Source organism: Lolium perenne, chromosome 1, assembly GCF_019359855.2.
Source record: "Lolium perenne isolate Kyuss_39 chromosome 1, Kyuss_2.0, whole genome shotgun sequence".
Lineage (NCBI taxonomy): Eukaryota > Viridiplantae > Streptophyta > Magnoliopsida > Poales > Poaceae > Lolium > Lolium perenne.
In genome coordinates this window covers 76,659,542-76,684,190 of record NC_067244.2, presented here as the reverse complement: position 1 = coordinate 76,684,190, position 24,649 = coordinate 76,659,542, and positions in this window count along the sequence as shown.

Here is a 24,649-nt window from a genome sequence, read left to right as displayed (position 1 = left end):
GCCCGTTCATCCATCCATGTGCCTACAATATTTTAATCTTGCTATCTACTGCAATTATCGTTACCGTTGTTTTTATTTTGCTAGTGCTGTTACTTCACTACTACCACTGCTATAAAATTGTTACTACTAATAAACTATCGTGAGCAAGACCATTTTCAAGTGCAGGTGAATTGACAACTCATCTGTTAAAGTTTATAAATATTCTTTGGCTCTCCTTGTGTCGAATAAATAAATTTGGGTTTTACTTCCCTCGAAGACTGTTGCGATCTCCTATACTTGTGGGTCATCAAGACTATTTTCTGGCGCCGTTGGCGGGGAGCATAGCTTTATTTACAAGCCCACTTGAAGGTGATATTGTTCGCTGCAATTTATTCATTATGGGGAAAGCTCATGAATCGAAGTTCCCTATATTGTTGTCGGGGGGATGACCCCCGGTATGCCAAAGGCTTGGCAAACTAGCCTTGTCTAGGCAGTTAATGTACCGGTTTAGAGATTATTCCGGATGACAAAGACAGTTGTGTGGCTAAGTGAAACTATACCGGTATCCCAGGAGGGGTATACCGGAATAGGCTAAGAAGATACCGGAAGTACCGGCAAGGGCTACGCTGTAGCACGTCGGCAAGTTGGTCAAAGATTCTCTCAAGAGCTAGAGGACAAAGATGAGCGAAGCACTTCAGCTTTAATCGAAGCTCTGAGGCCAAAGCAGAAGATGACGTAAAAGATACCGGAGGACGTCAGCACCCCTGATTAAAGACATACCGGCGTCACCGGCTGCCAAAGAGGCTTTGTAAAGTAGTTTGTCTAGTCAAAGATGCCATTAGGGTTTCCTAGGGTTTCTTCCCCTTTAAGCCACCCTCTCCCCTATATAAGGAGAGGGAGCACACCCTATCGCGGGTACGTCCAACCTTGTACCTGATAGCCTGTAATCTCATCTGATCATTGAATAGAGAGATGCAGAGTTGAGCTAGTTCTAGTGTTCTTCTTCTTCAACCTCTGGCCAAGTCGTAGTTCATAAAGAGAGCTTCCGGTAATCCATCCGGAGTTCATCACCATATAACCAAAACCCTCCCCCGAATCCTCTAGCGCACATTCGGCCCCAACTCAAGCCATCCTAAGGCATCTGTCTGTTCACCATGACGACAGTTGGCACCCACCGTGGGGCCAGCAGTTGCGCTTGCTGGAGTTCATATTCGGGCAGGCCTCCTCACCATCTCCGGAGAGCGTGTGGTCAGTGGCCTCGTCTACCGCCTTGGCTCGCTGGATTTCATCAACGACAACGATGGCTGCTTCTCCAACGGCGGTAACTTCCCCAAGAACGGCCGCATCATCGAGTTCGACAGCCACCGCGTCTACCTCGGCACCGTCCCTACGCGCCAGTACCTCTCGCCGGTGCTGGTAGCGCCAGACCCGCCAAGATCAGCTCGTGGGCTGCGCAACGGCTGCGCCGCCAGCAGCGTGGAGGTGCTGGTGGTTGGCACAGCTGACGCCGACAAGGAGGCAGCGGCGGAAGGCGCGGGACAGACCAAGTCCACGCGCACGGCAAAACCGCCGACTGAGCGCGACCAGGTGGCTGCGGGAACATCTGCAGCGCCACCGGAAACTCCTCTCCAAGCGGCCATGAGCGTGCTGGCGACGCCCATCATGCAAAACATCGACCCGGCAGCGGCTCAGGCGGAGCTGGAGGCGACGCGAAAGAAGCTGCTCTCCGGAGGCGCGGACATCATCAGGGCGCAGCGCGAGCTGAACCTAACCCTACGTGAGTATAACGCTGCCCATGGCTTTGCTTCTGTTAGCGCTCAGGCTGCTAGAGTGCCGGAAAACCGGCTTAGAGCTCGCAATCTAGATCAGAATTTGCGCTGGGAAGTTCTTGCCGAAAAAAGTACATCGGCATCCTTGAGCATCGTAGAGAAACCTAAGTACAGCAGCCCGGATAAAACAATAAAAGCTGTTAAGGCTGCAGTAGAAATGTGTGATTCGCTTACTGGTGATGCTCTAGCTAAGCAACAAGATCGAGTTAGAGAATTGCTAGAAATGATACAAGAGCAAAATGTTGAGCTTGCTAAGGCAAACCAAGCAGCTGCGGCATTGAAGTCAGTACGTTCGACAAGAAATGACGGAAGCAAGTCCCATGGGCTGGCATCGTCCCCCCATCCGGACAGAAGAAGAGAAAAAGAGGCAAATGCGCAACAGATGACTGTGTACGATCCGGTACTTGCCGGAAAACAACAGGCCGGGAAACACGATGCCGGTAGAAAAAGCCAAGGGGCAGGTCGTGGCTACGCCGGAAAAGGCTATGCCGGAAACAATTATGCCGGTAAAGGTGAAACCGGGCAAAATTATCGAGCTGCAAGGGCAGCATATGTTGAAGATGAAATGCCACTGCCAAGGTACCGGCAGGAAAGAGCCGCAGTACCGGAATATTACGATGAAGCCGATTCAGGCATGGAAAGGGTCGGAGCTTACTGGAACCCATTGGGAGAACGTGTTGGAGAAAGACTTCTGCCAGACCAGGATGCAAGGCACAGGCTGGACAGAGTGCATCTCTCTGAGATAATCGAAGCTGAGGGTCCTCCGGGTCCAAAGTGCTTTGGTCCGCGGATCATGAGAGAAGAACCACCGGTTCGCAACTTCCAGTTGCCCCGTGATACAAAAACATATGATGACACCACTAAGCCGGAAGATTGGCTTGCGGACTATGTGACTGCAGTATACGTCACTGGTGGCGGAGGTACCGCGACAGGCGGAGGAAACCAGCGTTGGGCCGTCAGAATCATACCGTCCTTCCTGGTAGGATCGGCACGAATTTGGCTTAACAATTTGCCAAAGGGAAGCATAAATGGTTGGCTGGACTTTGAGGAAGCTTTCGTGAGCAACTTCAGCAGCACGTACCGCAGGCCAAACAGGCCACAATAGCTCGCTCTATGGCAGCAGCGCTCCAACGAGACAGACCGGGATTACCTAACCCGGTGGAACTCCACGAGAAATTCTTGTGAAGGGGTAATTGAGGCACATGCCATTGCTTGGTTTTGCAATGGGTGCAGAAGAGGTTCACCGCTGTGGCAAAAGCTACAGAGAAACATGCCAACGACTTTGGCAGAAATGATACGTGTAGCAGATAGCTACGCATTGGGAGATCCAATGCAGCCAGCGGTTCAGGCCGAGCCGGCACAATCGAGCCAACCACGCCAAGATAACTACCGGGATAACCGGCACAACAAAAGAAGGGAAGATTTTCCGGATCGAAGGTATGGTCCGCAGCAAGTGGCCGCGGTGCATGATCATTCCGGCGCCAGCGGGAGCCAGAGACAAAAAACAGGATCGCAGCCATGGGCGGGTCCAAAAAAGCAATGGATTGAAAAGAAACCGTGGCAAAATGAAGATAGATACACCATGGAATCCGCAATGGATCAACCGTGCCGGTGGCACACACCAAATCCGGTGAGGCCGGCAAACCATTTGACAAATGATTCCTCCTGGACCAAGAGGTTGATGGAGAGAGGCATGATGAAAGATGCCGGCAATCAAGGTTCCGGAAGGTTACCACCACCGCCACCGCTTACTGGTGCGAATGCGCAACCGGTGGTGCCTCAGCAGAACTGGCAGCAGTAGCAAGAAGTTCATCAGGTGGAAAATAGCAATGACCAAGCACCACTACCGGCACCTTTGGGCCGGAACGTTTACCTAGACCCACACTTGTGCTGTGTCGTGTTCATCACTGAGCCCACAAATTAGCAAACTATGCATCGCCGTTCCATGGAAGTGAACGCGGTGATGTCGGCAGTTCCAAAATACATGCTGTGGTCAGATCAGGAAATCACCTGGTCGTTCAAAGATCACCCAAAGATAATGCCAAACCCAGGTGGTTATGCACTGGTTGTGGCTCCAATCATGCATGGGCCAACGACAAGAGTCAAGTTCAGCAAATTGCTGATAAACAAATGGGAGCAGCATAAACATAATGTACCGGCAGACAATGCGAACGCTGGGCATAACCGAAAACATGCTGCAGCCAAACCACACAACCTTTCACGGGATTGTTCCGGGATTGTCCTGCTCTCCTATGGGAAAAGTCCGGGTGGACGTGTCCTTCGGAGGACGTGACAATTGCCGGGTCGAAAACCTTCTGTTCGAAGTGGTGGATTTGGACATCCCTTATCATGCACTGCTGGGGAGACCGGCATTGGCGACGTTCATGGCCTCCACTCATACCGCGTATCTCAAGATGAAAATGTCGGCACCGCGAGGACCCTTAACTGTGGCGGGAAACTACAAAGTCTCACTCGAAACCGCTTCTGCCGGATCAAACTTGGCGGAATCGCTGGTGATAGCGGAAGAAAAGAAAAGAATGCAAACTGCTGTGGCGCTGGCTCAGTCCTCGCAACTGAGCTTAGCGGTGATGAGTGGAAACTTGGGCACACCGGCATTCAAACCGACAAAAGAAACAAAGGACATTGTGCTGGACCCGGCATACCCAGAGCGTACCGTTCGTATCGGTGCCGGCCTGAGTGAGGCATAGGAAAGCGCGCTCGTCAGCTTCCTCCGTGAGAATCGGAATATCTTTGCCTGGTCTACCGACGACTTGGTAGTTGTTCCGAGGGAGCTGGCTGAGCACTCTTTAAATGTCCGGAAGGATGCGAAGCCGGTGAGGCAGACTTTACGCCGGTTCGCTGAAGACAGGAGGAAAATCATAGGAGAAGAAGTAACAAAGTTGCTGGTTTCATCGTGGAGGTGCTACATACCGAGTGGCTGCCCAATCCGGTGCTGGTCGAGAAGAAAAAAGAGGAGGACCCCAAGGCTCCAAAGGTGTGGCGCATGTGCATTGACTACACCAACCTGAACAAGGCCTGCCCGAAAGATCCATTCCCTTTACCCAGGACTAGCCGTCAACCCGCGCATCGGCGCGAGCTAGTTTTTATATGATACCAATATCCATGTCAATATGATTTTAATTGGACGAATTGTTTTGTTACTCGGAGATGTCTATTTTGGATTCCTATAGTAATTTCATGAATACTAAAGTTTAGGGAAACAAACAAATTACTTCCGCAGCATTAATTTTGATGAAACTTATCAAACTTATTTGATTTAGATGAGGATAGAGGAAGTACATCCTTCATTACACCAAGGTCGGTAAAAAGGATATGCATGATTTATTTAGAAAATATTCATATCACTTAGGTAAACATATATGTATGATTTAGGAGTTAGGATAAGCTTAATTTTATGCCTCTTGACACATGATACAGAACATAGAATATTTGCAAGAGTTTTTTCATCATTTCACATATTATCTATGAGATGTAGCTTAAAATTTGTTTTAAATTTATATTCCAATATTTAATACAACTTAATAAAATTTCTTATTATCTTAAAATATTCCACTACTTAACCCAGAGTTTAGTTCTATCGGAAGGTATATATCTGAGGCATAATTGTATTTCTATCATTTTTTGGACATATGCTTACACAGAGCTACGGCCAAACATGCACATAAGTATATTTATACACCTGCGGTGGATGACTACAATTAAAAGAAATTGACTTTTCTACTTCCATTGATGAATCGACAAATGACACCACTAATTTAAGAAAACTCGGTCCATACAATGGATTAAAGAAATAAGAGAGAATATTTGCAAACTTCACCCAAGGATTGATTCTCGTCCCGTCCAAGCCATATCTTATGGGTTGGAATCTGCTGGGCATATTCTGTTCGCTGATCAATGAAATTAAACAAAAACGCATGTTTCTTATTTGGTTAACAGAACTTAATACATATGTTTTTTGAATGCCAACTGAAAAAGATACTTCACTACATTGATACCTGAGATTTATTGCGATTCAAAATCGTTGCTTCTTACATTTTCTGGCTTCAATTTATCAGGCTTCTTGCTTTTTTGTCAAGCTTCCACAGCAGCCCCATTTATTCATGGAGGTACATCGGTGGGTAATATACATGAAATGTGACTTTATGAACTATAAACGAACAGTGGGATCGAAACCTTGTGAACAGAGATAATCCAAATGTTGACATGTAAATATAAAGCATGCTATTCCGTAGCTCTAGATCAAAACAAAATACACACCATCAGCCCAATTTATTACAAAATTGATTGATAAGTTACTAAACAACTTCAGAGGAGCAAATCACAAATTACATAAAACTGCAGAAAGAAAAAGGTGAATGTACCTTGCTCAAGCAGTACAAAAACTATACACCTTTTTAAGCTATGAAGCCTCATTAGACCATAACGCTTCTCTGTTTCTAAGCCGGCGAGACTACACGATATATCAGGAATCAGTCAGCACAGCTGAAAAATATATTTGAAATAAACAATGTATATTTTACTTTGTATATGCGAGAAAGCGAAAGATCTGTAGACTACCTGCCACCACTATTCAGCTTTAGCCGCACCTGACCCTGCTTTGTGCAACTATCAATCCTCGGGAATGCCATGCGCCTTTTATGTCTCCACATCCGCATCAAAGCTTGGGTCGCGCCACATCAACTGGCTATTCTGATAGGAAGTAGAGTCAGGAGATCTTCCGCCGAAGCTATCCTATCTTGGATCCAGGCATATATAGCAGCTTGTCTATATCGTGTACAGGATAAAAAGAAATTGATCAGACATGTAGTAGGATTATTTTACAAATACTATCAAGCAATATTACTTTAGATTTGGTATGAGATCGCACTTGATTGAACACTGAACTGCACCGATACCATGGTCTTTCCTGTTGTGCCTGCTTGATTGATCCATGGTCACAGAAAAGCGACAAATCTTCACCAACGGCCTACAAAACACAGAGAAATCGATTTAACGCGGACTCGTGACACCGGCGACAGGAGCACACCAAGCAGCTTTTTAGGATGGTTTCGTCCTCAGCATTGAGCAACACCGTAATTTTCGCTGATATTAGCAGGTATAAGTGGTCTGGTATAAGTTAGGCGGATGTTAGGATTTGCTAGGAACGTAGCAGGCTTGGAGTCCAGGGAGGCTACAACCTGCGAAACTATTTTGGCGTATAGTGATGGGATAGTTGCTACGGATCAAAAATCTGGTTACGTGAGATAACATGCCTCTACGGATCAAAAATCTGGTTACGTACGATAACATGCCTATTTAATTTCTTTCTTTCTCTCAAAAAAATAATTGTACGGATATCTAAGGTAACGTGTTGACATAACTTCCGATGGTACATTATAAATCACGACTTTTTCGACTAATCCTAACCATAAATTATAGATCTAACTGTCTTAATTATTCTAATGATGTGGATTAACGTGGAGGCTCTAATGGTGCCTCCAATTAGTAAATATAAGATTGATCAGGTGATCGATTCCACTGCTGGTTGTGAGTTGTTGTCTTTTCTGGATGCTTATTCCAGTTTCCACCAAATCCCCCTGAAAAAGGAAGATCAAATAAAGACTGCGTTCATTACCCCGCACGGGGCTTATTGCTATGTCACTATGCCTTTCGGTTTGCGCAACGCTGGTGCAACATACCAGCGCTGTATGCAAAAATTTTCTGTTTGATCAAATCGGTAAAAACGTGCAAGTCTATGTGGACGATGTCGTGATAAAAACTAAGGTAAAGGAGACCTTGATCGATGATCTGAGGCAAACGTTTGACAACTTGAGAAGGTTCAGGATGAAACTCAATTCGGCCAAGTGTACCTTCGGTGTCCCTGCCGGCAAATTGCTTGGCTTTCTGGTATCAAGTCGCGATATAGAGGTTAACCCGGTAAAAATCAGAGCCATAGAGAGAATGACTGTACCGCAAGATCTTAAGGACGTGCAAAAGTTTACCGGAAGCTTGGCATCGCTGAGCCGGTTTATCAGCCGGTTGGGAGAAAAAGCCCTGCCGCTATATGCCTTAATGAGAAAATCCGATACTTTCGTCTAGACCCCGCAGGCAGACGTAGCGTTCAAAGAGCTTAAGCAAATGCTGGCAACAACTCCGGTATTGGCTTCGCCCTTGGAAAGAGAACCCATGCTGTTGTACATAGCAGCAACAAACCGGGTCGTGAGCGTTGTGGTTGTGGTGGAAAGAGAAGAGGAAGGAAAAATCGTGCAGAGGCCGATATACTACCTGAGCGAGGTGCTCTCCCTCTCGAAAGAAAACTACCCTCACTTCCAGAAAATGACTTACGACGTGTTCATGGCCGCCACCAAGCTCAAACACTACTTCGAGGAACACCCGATGAAGGTGGTGAGTGAGGCACCAATCTCAGACATCATGTGCAACAAGGATGCTAGTGGCAGGATTGCAAAATGGGCATTTCAGGTGTCACCTTACGTGCTGGTATACGAGAGAAGGGATGCCATAAAATCACAGGCCTTGGCTGATTTCCTGGTCGATTGGGTGGAAATGCAATACAAGCCGCCGGAACAAAAAATAGAGTACTGGAAGATGCACTTTGATGGACCCAAACTCAAGGAGGGTCTGGGTGCCGGTGTAGTACTCACTTCGCCTAAGGGATATCACCTCCGGTATGTTCTGCAAGTACATTTCAGGGCATCAAACAATGTCGCTTAGTATGAGGCTCTGATCCATGGGCTCAAGGTCGCAAAAGAAATCGGTGCACACCGGATTATTTGCTACGGTGACTCGGACCTGGTGGTGCAGCAATGTTCCGGAGATTGGGACACAAAAGGTGCCAACATGACCTCGTACCGGTTTCATGTGCACAAGATTACCGGATTCTTTGAAGGATGCGAGTTTCATCATGTACCGCTGGCGGAAAACGAAGCCGCGGATGCTTTATCCAAGCTGGGCTCATCCAGGCAAGAAATTCCTCCCGGAATAGCCCTGGCTCACTTAAGGATACCATCAATCAAACCAAGTCCGGAATCCGAATCAATTTTCGTACCGGAATCACATGTTGTGCCAATGGATGTTGACGAAGGAAGCACGGGGACTGTTCCGGCAAACCCGGGGACTTCGGAATCGAAACCGGAGGAAGCTATGCTGGTGGATAGCATGGAGATAGATGTACCGGTGTTTACGGTTCGTGAAGCACCAACTTGGGTTGAACCTATTAAGGAATTCCTGATCAACGGCACCCTGCCGGTTGACGAAACTTAATCAAGGAGAATCTAGAGGAGATCTAAGGCCTATACCATCATCAACGGTAAAGTCTACAAGAGAAGCGTTACCGGTGTCCTCCAAAGGTGTGTGGAACCGGAAGAGGGAAAAGAGATGCTGGTGGAAATCCACCAAGGAGAATGCGGGCATCACGCCTCGTCCAGGGCGTTGGTGGCAAAAGTGTTCCGGCATGGGTTCTATTGGCCCACTGCACTGGAAGATGCCGAGGATCTGGTACGGAAATGCAATGGGTGCCAAAGGTACGCCAAGCAAAACCATACCCCGGCATCCGGTCTGAAAACCATACAGTTAACTTGGCCATTCGAAGTTTGGTGCCTTGACATGGTTGGCCCATTCAAAACTGCAAGGGGAAGCATGACTCACATCCTAGTGATGGTGGATAAATTCACCAAGTGGTTGGAAGTGAAACCTATCGCAAAATGTGATGGGCACACGGCGGTGAAGTTCTTGAAAGATGTTATCTTGCGGTATGGATACCCGCATAGCATCATCACCGACAATGGGACAAACTTTGCCCAAGGAGAGTTTAAGCGATTCTGAGAGGATAACAACATTCGGCTGGACTTGTGTTCAGTGGCACACCCGCAAGGCAATGGCCAAGTGGAAAGAACAAATGCGCTGGTGCTTTCCGGTATCAAACCAAGGCTCATTGAACCACTCGAAAAGACACCGGGATGTTGGCTCGATGAGCTACCATCAGTGCTGTGGAGCATAAGAACGACTCCAATCCGGTCTACCGGATACACTCCATTCTTCATGGTCTATGGGGCAGAGGCCGTGATACTGAACGATATTATTCATGACTCGCCACGGGTTTAGCTCTATACCGAAGAAGATGTAAAAGAGGCCCGAGAAAATGATGTGGATCTGCTCGAGGAAGCAAGAGAGCTGGCCCTGGCAAGAACGGCCATTTACCAGCAAAACCTCAGACGCTATATTACCCGGAAGGTTAACCCGAGAGTGTTCCGGGAAGGGGACCTGGTGCTAAGCCTAGTGCAGCGCACTGAGGGGCGCCATAAACTCTCACCTCCGTGGGAAGGGCCTTTCATTGTGAGCAAGGCTCTGCACAATGATGCCTACTAGTTGGTCGATGCAAGGAACCGAAGAAAGGAAAGGCGGACAGGTCCGGAGATGAAACCAAGCGTCCATGGAACGTAGCTTTGCTGCGTCCTTTCTATTCCTGAAGATGTGTTGTAAGGATCGGGTCCTTAGTTGTGCTCAGTTTTCCCCAGCTCCTTAGTTTTTCCTCAGTTTTACCCAAGCCTTTGTCTAAAACCATCACACGTGATGTAACGGCCGGTTGCCCGACGGTTGACCGTTATCTTCTGACTAGTGGGGCCACGTAGAGCCCGCAAAGACACGTCAGACCATCCATCTTTGTTTGACCGTAAGCATCGGTGTATCCCTGACCAAAACGCGCACGAGTGGGGCTTCGGTATATCGAATGACAAGTGGGCCATGGCGCTGATACAATGGGCAATACACGGGTAGGAATAGATTTTTAAACGGAGCTCTACAGCGATGGCACGGAGGAGGTGGCCTGCGGGGTGCCGAGATGAGATCGACGTCCACAAAGAACTGCATGAGGCGAGACCAGACGCATTAGATAGATATGAACTAGACACGTTTAACCATGCAAAGAAGAGAAGAAATGGTCGACGACATCGACGACTACCTCAAAACTTTGACTGACCGTGTCCGACACGAACGCGAGCAATGTAGAGAAAACTAGTGTCTCTCCTTTCTGGCGTGTATAGATGGGTGCTAGAAGAGTGTGGTGGCGAAGGGAAAGACCTCGCGGTGGTCTGTGGCGTTCAGCATAGCGGGGCGGCGTGCATGCATGTTCGGCATTGGCATCAGCATGTACGTTCGGCATTGGCCTCGGCGGTATCTCTGGTGTGTCAGTGATCGAATGAGGGGACGGGATTGACAGTGCATCCCGACGGTGACCTAGCAGTGGCGGCGAGCATAGTCGTTCTGACCATGCCGATATCGGCATCAGCATCGTTTGGAGGCTGTGGTGCTCGAATCAAGGTGGGATTTGTTTCTTGTACGCCAAAAGTGATTTGAAACAAGTTTCGTGTTGAAGGTTAGGTAACGAAAGTTTGTAACTAAGCCCAAAATTATACTAGCGCCATGGTGAGGTTCTTTTGATAGAGCTATACGGTTGGGCAAACTTTTTTGACACTTTTTAGATAGGGTTCCTTGTTACACGTATGGAATCATGTATGGCAAATTTGGGGTCATTTGGAGATGTTCGAAAAAATCACTTTGCTTAAACGCATGCCGTTTCGTCTCACTGAAACCAGCTTTTCTAACAAGGTGATTTTTTCTACATTCCCTAAATGACCTCAAATTTCATACAGCTAATCTTCTATACATAGATAGATAGATGGTTTCGTTTTTACATTTTTCGAACTTTTTATTTCCCTTTATAATACCCAATTGATTTTCAGATTTTGTAACAAGTTATGGCATCATGTATGGCATCATTTTCGCCCTAACTTTCAAATTTTGTGAAACTTTCCCTTTTAGATATTCCTTGTTGTTATAGATATGGCATCATGTATGCCAAATTTGGTTAGGTCTCACTGAAACCAGCTTTTGTAACAAGTTAGGTTTTTTCAACCTTCTCAAAAGGGATTTTTTTTCTACCTTCTCTAAATGACCTAAAAAATCATACAGACGATTTTCTATACAAAGATAGGTAGATTTTTTGCGTGAAAAGTAATGGATACAACAAATCGGTGATGGTTTATCATTTTTTTCGTGAAAATTAATGGCTACAACAAATCGGTGATGGTTTATCATTTTTTGCGTGAAAATTAATGGCTACAACAAATCGGTGATGGTTTATCATTTTTTTCGTGAAAATTAATGGCTACAACAAATCGGTGATGGTTTATCATTTTTTGCGTGAAAATTAATGGCTACAACAAATCGGTGATGGTTTATCATTTTTTGCGTGAAAATTAATGGCTACAACAAATCGGTGATGGTTTATTATTTTTTTCGTGAAAATTAATGGCTACAACAAATCGGTGATGGTTTATCATTTTTTGACTGAAAATTAATGGCTACAACAAATCGGTGATGGTTTATCATTTTTTGCGTGAAAAGTAATGCCTAAAAGAGTTTATAATTTTTAGCGCATGAAAATGAATACAGAAAACCGCCCTTTAGCATACTTAGAGAGTGGAAGGTAACCGCCGACAGAGAGAGAGGGGTTATCCTGCCCGTTAGATCATACGATCAATGGTTGGCGGGCACGATCCGCGTGACATGGGCTAGACCAATCAGGGAAATGTTGCACGTCTGCGAGAATTTGTGGAGGGAGAGGGCAAAACTGAGTAGTATCAAGAAACCAAGGGCACCTGTGTAATAAACAGACTAAGGGATTCAAATATGAGATTTAAAAAATGGAAAATATGTGTTTTGTACAATGAAACCCATCTTGGCCTACCTCAAACTATTTGCAATACAAATATACATGAGTGTGAGAATTGTGGCCTCATTTAGACAAAGTATGTTTTGGGGAAAGCTGTTTTGAGAAGGGCTTATTGTGGAAAACCATGCACCTTCATAGCTACTAGGTGATTTGAGAAGGCCTTTGAGAAGTGGCAATTTGTGGTAAAACTTGATTTATCTATGACTTATCTATGTTTTGAGAACTGGAAATTTGTGGTAAAGACTCCATGAGTATGTGCCACTATTTTTCGGAATTTTTTGCACATTAAATGACTCATTTATCTAGTTAATCCCATTTGTTGACTGTCTGTTGACCAGCCACTTGAGGGTAAAACTGAACATATTGCACTAGCCAGTATTAGCACTCAAGGGGAAAACTGAGCACACAAAAAATGCTAGTATATGACTCGAGGTTATACCTGAGTATATCTAAATTTTCAGGGTTAGTCTCGAGGACGCGTGTTGCGGTGCAGAAATGGAAGACGTGCAATTGTTGACGCGTAGACGCGGGTCGCGGTGCAGAAGTCGAAGACGTGCAATCGTGGACGCGTGTCGCATTGCAGAAGTCCGAGACGTGCAGACGTGCAGCGGTGGACGCGTAGGACGCGGGTTGCATTAACCACCCCTCGCCTTTATAGACGCCTCCTCCCACTATCTCTGTCACTCTCACTCGCCCACGCAACGACGCCTCTCTCATGTCCCATCATCTTCTCCAAAGCAAAAAACCTTCTCCCTCTCCCTCTCCCTCTCCCTCTCCTCTGCCGACGAGATGGACAAGGAGAATGCCAATCCCATCGTCCACGGCGCCGTCGGCTCCAAGCGCGACGCCTCCCTCTTCGACGCCGTCCCCTCAACGGACGTCGCCGCCGCCTCCGCCGGTGCATCGGAGGCTGCTGCCGCCGGTGGCGGTCAGATCCCGCCGGGATATGACCCCTATGAGTCGGTGCCGTACGTCCCGCCCCCGAACCCCTACGACACCTTCCTGGAGGACCCATGGAACGAGGTAACTACGGTTTGCTTCCTTTTTTGTTCCCCATTCCTTTTTGAACCCTATTTTTGCTGGTGTAGATGGATCTGTAGATGGATGAGTATTGGGCTAATATTTGTGCCGATTTTATTCCATTTTGTTTTGATCACTTCTTGATTTCCTTTAAGATTTGGGGTTCGGCCGTTCGGTTAATTTATGCAAGTAATAATTGGATCTCAATCAGTTAATTTATGCAAGTAATCATGGGATCTCAATCAGTAATTTTATGCACTAATCGAAAGATATCAACCGTTTAATTTTGCAAATAATCTGGAATGTGTTCAAGTTTAGATCTGGAATCTGTTTCTTTGCCTATGATGAATCGTTGGGCACAAATTTTTATAGGGAGGGTTCAGCGAACCATTGCTATGTACAAATCTGTTGTGCATGAGCTTTGGTTCGCTTACACCTTCCCTGTAGATATATAATTGTGCCCACTCTAACTGAGGCAGACTCTGTTTTTCCTAACTTTGTTATCATGCACGTTCGTCATCGTTGCAACTCATTCACTCATAGTTTCTGTTTGATATGGATCAGCTGTCTGGCAGCGACATCGGCAGCGATGTCGGCAGCGATGAGGAGGAGGAGGATGTCAAGACTCGCCAGGTGCTGCGGAGGCTGCAGGTCGGCCAGTACATCTCCTACTTCGCCAAGGGTGTCTACAGGTGCCCCTTCTGCACTAGGAGACTCGGCGGCACGGACTTCAACTGCCTCGTCACGCATGCTGAGAACATTGATACGTCCAAAACGTATCTACTTTCCCGAACACTTTTGCTATTATTTTGCCTCTAATTTGTGTATTTTGGATGCAACTAACACGGACTAACGCTGTTTTCAGCAGAACTGCTCTGGTGTCTCGTTTTTGTGCAGAAATCCAACTTTCGGGAAAATCCTCGGAATTTATGCAGAAGGCCCTATTTTCCCAGGAAACTAACGGAGCCAGAAGGACAATTGAGGTGGAGGCCCGAGGGCCCCACACCATAGGGCGGCGCGGCCCAGGGGGGGCCCGCGCGGCCCTGTGGTGTGGCCCCCTCGGCCGGCCTCCGACGCCCTCCTTCGGACTACTTATCGGCCTCGACCTAAAAACGCCTGGAGAGAAGTGGAAGTCGCCAGAAACCCTCCAGAACGCCGCCACATCGCGAAACTCCGTCGCGGGAGCCAGAAGTCTCCGTTCTGGCACTCCGCCGGGACGGGGAATTGGAGGAGATCATCGCCGCCATCACCGCCAACGCCTCTACATCAACCAGCAATGTTTCCCCCATCCATGTGTGAGTAATTCCCATTTGTAGGCCGAAGGGGATGGTAGGGATTGGATGAGATTGGTCATGTAATAGCATAAGATTGTTAGGGCATAGTGCCTAGTGTCCGTAATTGGTACTTTGATGATATTGTTGCAACTTGTTATGCTTAATGCTTGTCACTAGGGCCCGAGTGCCATGATCTCAGATCTGAACATGTTATTGCTTCATCAAGATATTCATTGTTTATGGTCTTACCTATAAGTTGTATACACATGTCGCTGTCCGGAACCAATGGCCCCGAAGTGACAAGAATTGGGACAACCGGAGGGGATGGTAGCGATGTGAGGATCACATGTGTTTACGGAGTGTTAATGCTTTGCTCCGGTACTCTATTAAAAGGAGTACCTTAATATCCAGTAGTTTCCCTTGAGGCCCGGCTGCCACCGGCTGGTAGGACAAAAGATGTTGTGCAAGTTTCTCATTGCGAGCACGCACGACTATATATGGAACACATGCCTATTGATTGCTTTGTACTTGGACACCGTTTTATTATTATCTGCAAATGCCCTGCGATGATTGTTACATGAGTTTCTCTCATCCATGCAACGCCCGTCATCCATCCCCGTGCCTACAGTATTTTAATCCTGCTGTTTACTAAAATCACTACTGCTGTCTTTGTTACTCTGCTGCTGTTATTTCACTACTGCTACTGCTATAAAACTGTTACTACTGATAAACTCTTGCGAGCAAGTCTGTTTCCAGGTGCAGCTGAATTGACAACTCCGCTGTTAAGGCTTCCAAGTGTTCTTTGTCTCCCCTTGTGTCAAATCAATAAATTGGGTTTTACTTCCCTCGAAGACTGTTGCGATCCCCTATACTTGTGGGTCATCAAGACTATTTTCTGGCGCCGTTGCCGGGGAGCATAGCTTTATTTGGAAGTTCACTTGGATTATTATAGTTCGCTGCAAATTCTCCATCATGGGTAAACCTCGCGATACTAAGATCGCCATATTACCATCCACTACAAGAAAAGGTACGATTCTGAATACCTCCGCTACACTTGATTCACCATCTGTGATTGATAAACTTGTTTCACCGCCACATGCTTCGCATGCGGGTACATCTGCTGAATCTGAACACTCTCATAATATTGATAATGTTTCTGCTGTGCTTGATGATAGTGGTTCATTGGGATCCTTTCTAGATGCTACAATTGCTAGGTCTAGACAAATTGAAAATACTGAAACTCCTAATGCTACTACACCTGTTAGTTCACCTGAACTTGATTATTTTAGTGATGATCCTGAGGAAGATTATGTGGAGCTTAATGATGATTTTATTGAAAAATGCAATGCTACTACTGATGCAAGAAAAATTAAAAAGTTGCTTGCAGAACATGCTGTTAGATATAAACTATCTGCTGATCCTAAGTTTGCCACATCTCCTATAAACATTAGGGATAAAGATTATGATTTTTCTCTTGATCTATCTCATATAGCTATTGTTGAGAAAGCACCCTTTTGTGGTACTGAAAAAGAAAGTGCTGTTGAACACATGACTGAGTTATCTACTCTGAGTAGCTTGTTTTCTGATGATGTCAAGATGCGTACTTACTTTGTTGCTAAAATATTTCCATTCTCATTAAAGGATGACGCTAAAACTTGGTATAATAATTTGCCACCAAATTCTATTAAAAGTCCGAAAGAATTGCTTGATGTTTTCTTCTGCAAATACTTTCCTGCTAGTGCTCAACATATTGCTTTGCAGAGAATTTATAATTTTGATCAGGGAGATGAAGAGAAATTGCCTGAGGCTTGGGCGAGATTTTGCTCTCTTATTAGAGCTCGACCTGAGCATGATCTGGAAAAGCATGATTTACTTGATATATTTTATAGTGGACTAACCATTGAGTCTAGGGCATACCTGGATAGTTGTGCTGGTTGTGTTTTCAGGAAAAGAACTCCGGATGATGCTGAAGAATTATTGGCTAAAATAAGCCGGAATCATGATGATTGGACTACGCCTGAACCAACTCCAACGCCAATATTGAAGAAGAGGGGTTTAATTAAATTGAATGATGAAGATATGAGGGAAGCCAAGAAGTATCTCAAGGAGAAAGGTATTAAACCTGAAGATGTGAAGAATCTACCTCCTATAGAAGATATATGTGAGATAATTCCCCCTTCATCCATGATTGAGGTAAACTCCCTTCAAGGCTTTACTAGGGAAGATATTCCGTATTCGAAACCTCCTGCACAATGCTTAGATGAGTTTGATAATTATATTGTCAAGCAAGAAAATTTTAATATGAGAGTAGAGAATCATTTAATGGAAAATTCTCGAGCTATTAGTGAATTGCATGATATTGTGGAGAGAACCTCCAATGATGTTAAGATGCTTGTTAAACATTTTCATATGATTCAAACTCAAATTGATCAACTCACTAAAGTGCAAAATGACTTGTTAGGGAATAATTCTAAAGAGAAACATGCTTATGAAGTAACAACTAGAGGTGGTGTCTCTACCCAGGATCCTCTATATCCTGAAGGGCATCCCAAAAGAATTGAACAAGATTCTCAACGCATTGAACCTAGTGCTCATTCTAGGAAGAAAAAGAAGAAGAAACATAAAAATGTTGTAGAATCCTCTGAACCTGTTAATGATCCTAATAGTATTTCTATTTCTGATGCTGAAACTGAAAGTGATAATGAACATGATAATGATAAGAATGATACTCCTGATAAAGAAGAGGTTGAAGAAGAACCTGAAAAGCATGCTAAAAATAAAAAGTACACTAAAGAAGATTTTATTGCTGAGAAACATGGTAATGAAAGAGAACCTTGGGTGCAAAAGCAAATGCCTTTTCCTGCTAAGAAACTAAAATCAAAGGAAGAAGAACACTATAATAAATTTTGCGATTGGATGAAACCTTTATTCTTGCAAATCCCTTTGACTGATGCTATTAAATTGCCTCCTTATTCAAAGTATATGAAAGATATTGTTACTAACAAAAGGAAAATCCCCAATGAGGAAATTTCCACTATGCTTGCTAATTACTCTTTCAATGGCAAAATTCCAAAGAAGTTGGGCGACCCAGGTATACCTACTATTCCTTGTTCTATTAAGAATAATTATGTTAAAACTGCTCTATGTGACTTGGGAGCCGGTGTTAGTGTTATGCCTTTTTCTCTTTATAAGAGACTTTACTTAGATAAGTTGATACCTACTGATATATCTTTGCAAATGGCTGATAAATCTACTGCTATTCCTGTTGGTATATGTGAGAATGTTCCTGTTCAAGTTACTACTAACTGCTTGATATTAACTGATTTTGTTGTGTTGGAAATGCCTGAAGATGATAATATGTCTATTATTCTTGGGAGACCTTTTCTTAACACCGCAGGGGCTGTTATTGATTGCAACAAAGGAAAGGTTACTTTCAATGTTGATGATAGGGAGCATACCGTTTATTTTCCCAAGAGGATTGAGAAAGCGTGTGGAGTTAATACTATTTCTAATGTGAGAACTATCAAAGTGGGAACTATTGATTGTCCTATATATGAGCCTAAAGAAGAATATCAAACTCTCGTGATTGGATCCATATCAATACAATTCAAGGTAACATGATTGATTTGAGGTTTATTTCTTCTTATGCTATGAAAATGTTATTTGGTGACAAGACTTGATCAACCTTGTTAACGGATACTTTTTATATGCATAGAGGAGGTAAACAACATATATTTCTTCCTCCACTTGCTCTAGTTGCTGTAGCACTTTTAATTTGCAAAGTTCTTTAGTTATTTGAAGATTTCGAAATTTTTCCTGGCTAGTAATAATAAACTAAATACCCAGAAATGTGCGTTTTTCAAAGTTTTCAAAAATTCACAAAAATTATACCGTTGGTCCTATTTTTCGACGAGGCACCTGGGAGCACCAGAGGATGACCTGTGGGGCACCAGAGGGCGCCAAACCATAGGCCGGCGCGGCCAAGGAGGTGGCCGCGCCACCATGTGGTGTGGGCCCCCCTTTGCCCCACTTTGTCATCTCTTTCTCCCAGCACCTTCTCTCTCCCGAAAAAACTCGTACCAAGTTCCTCTCACTCGCGTTTTTGCTCCAGAGCTCCAGATTTCTCGATCTCTTTGCTCAGCCCAGATTTCTGTCTGAAATTTGGCACATTTGCTCTTCGGTATGTGACTCCTCCACCCATCCAAGTAGAATTTTGTTTGGTTGAGTATATCTTGAATATTTTGCTGCTGTAGGTAACATGTTTAGTGAGCTTGCATGTTTGTTCTAAGTGGTAGAAACTAGTTTTGATGCATGATTAGTACTCTAGCAAGTTCCTATGGTAGTTTCCCTCAATTATATGTCACCAAATCAAATTTTTATGTCATTTGTTGAAAATTTCAGAGAAGCTATGAAGAAGTTCAGCTTTGGAGAGTTGTTCAAGAAAGGGACAACCAGCACCGGGAGGCCTTCTAGGGCTGCCACCCGGATTAGGCGATCATATAATGAAGACATCATCGCGCCTAGCTTCGCGCCCGAAGAGGACAACGGGCCTCCTAATGCTTCTACTTTTCCTTGCTATGATTTTCTAAGGAATGCAGGAATATTGGAGGATTTCTTAACCCTTGTCAACAGGGCAGGGTTAACCACTTATATGGGCGATGAAAGGGAGCAATACTACTTGCTCACCAAAATCTTCGTCGAGAGTTTCCAGTTCAACAACAAACATTATGAGCCAACGGTTGCATTCAGGATCTATGGTAATCCTGTTACTATGCCATTGAAGGATTTTTGTCGTGCCTTGGATATTGCCCCTGTAGGTACAGCAAGTAGGATTGATGACAACCCCCGGGACTTGTTGGAGCTCTACCGAGGGATCACCGACGATGATTGTCACACCATTCAGCGGGGCAAGATAAGGAACATTCAACTCCCCGCCATTAAGTATTTTGCATACTACATTGCTACTAGCATTCTTGGTAGGGAGAACACTAGTAATATCTCTAGCTACCATCTTGCTTTCCTGAATATTGCACTTACTGGTCAAACATCCTATCACCTTGGTGCTCTTATTGCTCGCCGCCTGACTACCAGGGGGCCTATTTTTGGAGGAACTATCGCACTGCGTGTTTTAACATTTCTTAATCTTCCTATTGATCCTAATGATGTGCCATTGGCCCCTAGGAGACTCGATATTACTGCTATGAAGAGTCATCATTTTGTTACCACTGACTCTACTTTAGATAATATGGTGTATAGAATGTTGTTTTCTGACGGGGAGGAGAAAGAAATTCCTCTTCCCCAACTAGGTTTGTTAAGTATTGACAGGCAATCATGGTCGTGCACTAAGGAGGAAGTGGATGAGCATTTGAAGATAAAAGACTTCCACCAGCAACATGACTCCGAGGACGCCGGGGCCTCCTACGACCACACCGTCACATATCCGGGTGCTTCTTCTAGCACATACCCGGAATACGACCCATCTTCGTCATATTACGGAGACACTACCTCATGGGATCGATGGGATTGAACTCCACTTAGGCCAAAAGCCTAAGCTTGGGGGGAGGTATACCGGCATCACTCATTCTTTGCATATTATGGTTGCTGGATACTTGCACATACTTGTTTTGTTCGTTTGAGTGGTTTTCTAATGAGAGAAAGATGATATTTGGGGAAGTACTGCCTGAAAACAGATTCTGGAGCGTTACCCTAAACATTCTTAAAAATAGCCAGAGCGTCATTTTAAGCTGCCAATTTTTGTGCAGGTTCCCCAGGTTGTTATCTAACTTTCATTAGTTGAACACTTTTCGATCTGAGCAATTTAAGATTTTTGTAAAAATCAATTTCTGTACTGCTGTCAGGTTTTGGCAGATTTCTGCCATCTCGCTTTTCTGTGTTTCTTTTAGTTTGCTATTTCTTGTTTTTGTTTTGTTTCCTTCCCAAAACACAAAAAGACCAAAAATATTTCTGTTGTTTCTCTTCACCATTTGTTTGCTTTGGTTTCTTGCATTTGTTTCACTTTATTTGCTATTGCTAGTTTGCTATAAGAAAACCCAAAAAGATTTTACTTTGTTTGTTTGCTTCTTTTTGTTCTTGTTTCTAATTCGAAAACACCAAAAATATTTACTGTTCTTCTTTGGTTTGTAAAGTTCTTAATGAGTTCAATGGTCTTCGGTGGCTGGAGCGTGGTTTTCATTTCATATTATCCAAGCTGCACGAGTGAAAAGGCAATAATGACGATCTACGACAATCTGATTATGGTGAGAGGCTGGTATGAACTCTATTTGTTTTCATTTTTGTACATATACTCATCCATGTGAGCATGCTTAGTTGGTTCATGTGAGGTATATGTTATTTGAGAAAGTCTAGTAGTTCATGATCTCTCATGTTTAGCTCCAATCTATTAATATGAGTAGCATGTCATGGATGTTTGCTTGCATTGTTTTATTCATAAGTAAGTATGGCATTGTGGTATCCTCCTCTGAATAATTCATTTATATCGACTTGGCACATGCTCACGCATGCATATGACTGAACAAAAAGTCAATTAAGCCTCGATGATCTATATTGCTTCAGAGTTCTTGTATCACTTTTATGCCTCCGTTAATTTATTTTGCCGCAAGCATGATTATGACAGTTACTGCTCTCTTGATTTGTCGCTCCCTAGTCTATTGCTAGCCTTCACTTGTACTGAGCGGGAACGCTGCTCGTGCTTCCAAACACATGAAAACCAATTTATTCCAAAGTGTCCACCATAAATACCTATGCATGGCATTTCAAACCATTCCAAGTAAATTCTCATGCGCCACCTTTAAAACCTTCAAAATGCTTCTCAATTTGTGTTTATGTTTCATAGCTCATGAGGAAGTATGTGGTGTTTAGCTTTCAACCTTGTCATTTACTTTTGACGGACTCTCGTATGGACTAGTGGCACATCCGCTCATCCAATAATTTTGCAAAAAGAGCTGGCAATGGGATTCCCAGTCCCGAATTAATTAACTTAAATAGACACTCCTCCATGGTTTGTGATTGTTGGACGGCACCCGAAGGATTCGGTTAGCCATGGCTTGTGTAAGCAAAGGTTGGGGGGAGTGTCATCATCATAATAAAACTAAAATAAAAAGGCACTCCTTCATGGTATGAGATTGTTGGCAGGCACCCGAGGATTCGGTTAGCCATGGTTTGTGCAAGAAAGGTTGGAAGGAGTGCCAAATAAATATGCAATAATTCATGGGAGCCGCTCTTGAAAGTCCGGTTGGCGAGGTAGTTAGTGTACCCATTACCATTCGTTGACAACAACAAACACCTCTCAAAATAATTTTACTCCTGTCTTTATAAAAATGAAAAGCTCTAGCGCATGTTAATCCCTGCTTCCCTCTGCGAAGGGTCAATCTTTTACTTTTATGTTGTGTCTCCATTATTTCTTTGAGCACTATCTTGAGAGCACAACTGTCATTCTTAGTATAATATGCTTGTCTCAAAATATGATTGATTGTGGTATAACTTTGATGCATTTATCTTTTGACAATCACTACTTCTAGTCTTTCTATGAACTCCAGAGGTGCCCGGGCATTTATGTTTTGCCAATCAAATACAGGCAAGCGAGATACCACTTTATCATACTCTCTTATGAACATTGAAATCTTGCTTATATACATGATTCATGATGCTTCTTATTAATTGTTGGTACCTCTCCATGATTGACATAGCTGTTAGATGATCTTATTTGCATATATCTCATTATGAACTGCTCGAGTATTAGCCATTGCATGAGAATATATACATCATATGAGCAAATGTGTTCGTGAAAGTTCTTTTATCGCTCAGTTGTTAACTGAATTGCTTGAGGACAAGCAATAAGCTAAGCTTGGGGGGAGTTGGTACGTCCAAAACGTATCTACTTTCCCGAACACTTTTGCTATTATTTTGCCTCTAATTTGTGTATTTTGGATGCAACTAACACGGACTAACGCTGTTTTCAGCAGAACTGCTCTGGTGTCTCGTTTTTGTGCAGAAATCCAACTTTCGGGAAAATCCTCGGAATTTATGCAGAAGGCCCTATTTTCCCAGGAAAATAACGGAGCCAGAAGGACAATTGAGGTGGAGGCCCGAGGGCCCCACACCATAGGGCGGCGCGGCCCAGGGGGGGCCCGCGCGGCCCTGTGGTGTGGCCCCCTCGGCCGGCCTCCGACGCCCTCCTTCGGACTACTTATCGGCCTCGACCTAAAAACGCCTGGAGAGAAGTGGAAGTCGCCAGAAACCCTCCAGAACGCCGCCACATCGCGAAACTCCGTCGCGGGAGCCAGAAGTCTCCGTTCTGGCACTCCGCCGGGACGGGGAATTAGAGGAGATCATCGCCGCCATCACCGCCAACGCCTCTACATCAACCAGCAATGTTTCCCCCATCCATGTGTGAGTAATTCCCCCGCTGTAGGCCGAAGGGGATGGTAGGGATTGGATGAGATTGGTCATGTAATAGCATAAGATTGTTAGGGCATAGTGCCTAGTGTCCGTAATTGGCACTTTGATGATATTGTTGCAACTTGTTATGCTTAATGCTTGTCACTAGGGCCCGAGTGCCATGATCTCAGATCTGAACATGTTATTGCTTCATCAAGATATTCATTGTTTATGGTCTTACCTATAAGTTGTATACACATGTCGCTGTCCGGAACCAATGGCCCCGAAGTGACAAGAATTGGGACAACCGGAGGGGATGGTAGCGATGTGAGGATCACATGTGTTTACGGAGTGTTAATGCTTTGCTCCGGTACTCTATTAAAAGGAGTACCTTAATATCCAGTAGTTTCCCTTGAGGCCCGGCTGCCACCGGCTGGTAGGACAAAAGATGTTGTGCAAGTTTCTCATTGCGAGCACGCACGACTATATATGGAACACATGCCTATTGATTGCTTTGTACTTGGACACCGTTTTATTATTATCTGCAAATGCCCTGCGATGATTGTTACATGAGTTTCTCTCATCCATGCAATGCCCGTCATCCATCCCCGTGCCTACAGTATTTTAATCCTGCTGTTTACTAAAATCACTACTGCTGTCTTTGTTACTCGTCTTTGTTATTTCACTACTCATCGCTATAAAACTGTTACTACTGATAAACTCTTGCGAGCAAGTCTGTTTCCAGGTGCAGCTGAATTGACAACTCCGCTGTTAAGGCTTCCAAGTGTTCTTTGTCTCCCCTTGTGTCGAATCAATAAATTGGGTTTTACTTCCCTCGAAGACTGTTGCGATCCCCTATACTTGTGGGTCATCAAACATCAGCAACACCTTCCCCAAGGTCGGCACGACGGTGAATGTCTACTCCTTCCGCGCCAAGCATAGGGCGCTCGGCATGCACCTCCACAGCTTGCAGCGGGTGGAGATCTCCGCCGGGCGCATGCCTCCGCTCAAGCCCAAGGCTCCCAAGGGGAGCAGCAGCAACAAGTGGAGGGAGAGCCAGATGGGGTAGGCGGAGTCCTGGACGTGTGCTGCTGCTGCCTCCCATTTTGTTGTTGGGATCCCTTTGTTGTTAGCTAGGGATCCCTTGTTGTTATGTTGTTAGTATGATGGTGCTGTGAAGAACCTCGAACCTGTTACTATGTTGGCTGCTGTGTATGCAGCTTATTATCTAGGGAGGGATCCCTATTATCTATCCCTATTCTACTATATTTTGTTGGCCCTACTTTGTTTTCTCGATTTACTATGACTGTGAATTTATCGTACATTACCCTGGAAATTTGCTTCTAGATTTAACTACATAAATATGGACCAGAGGGAGTACTAGATTGGGATCCCTACTA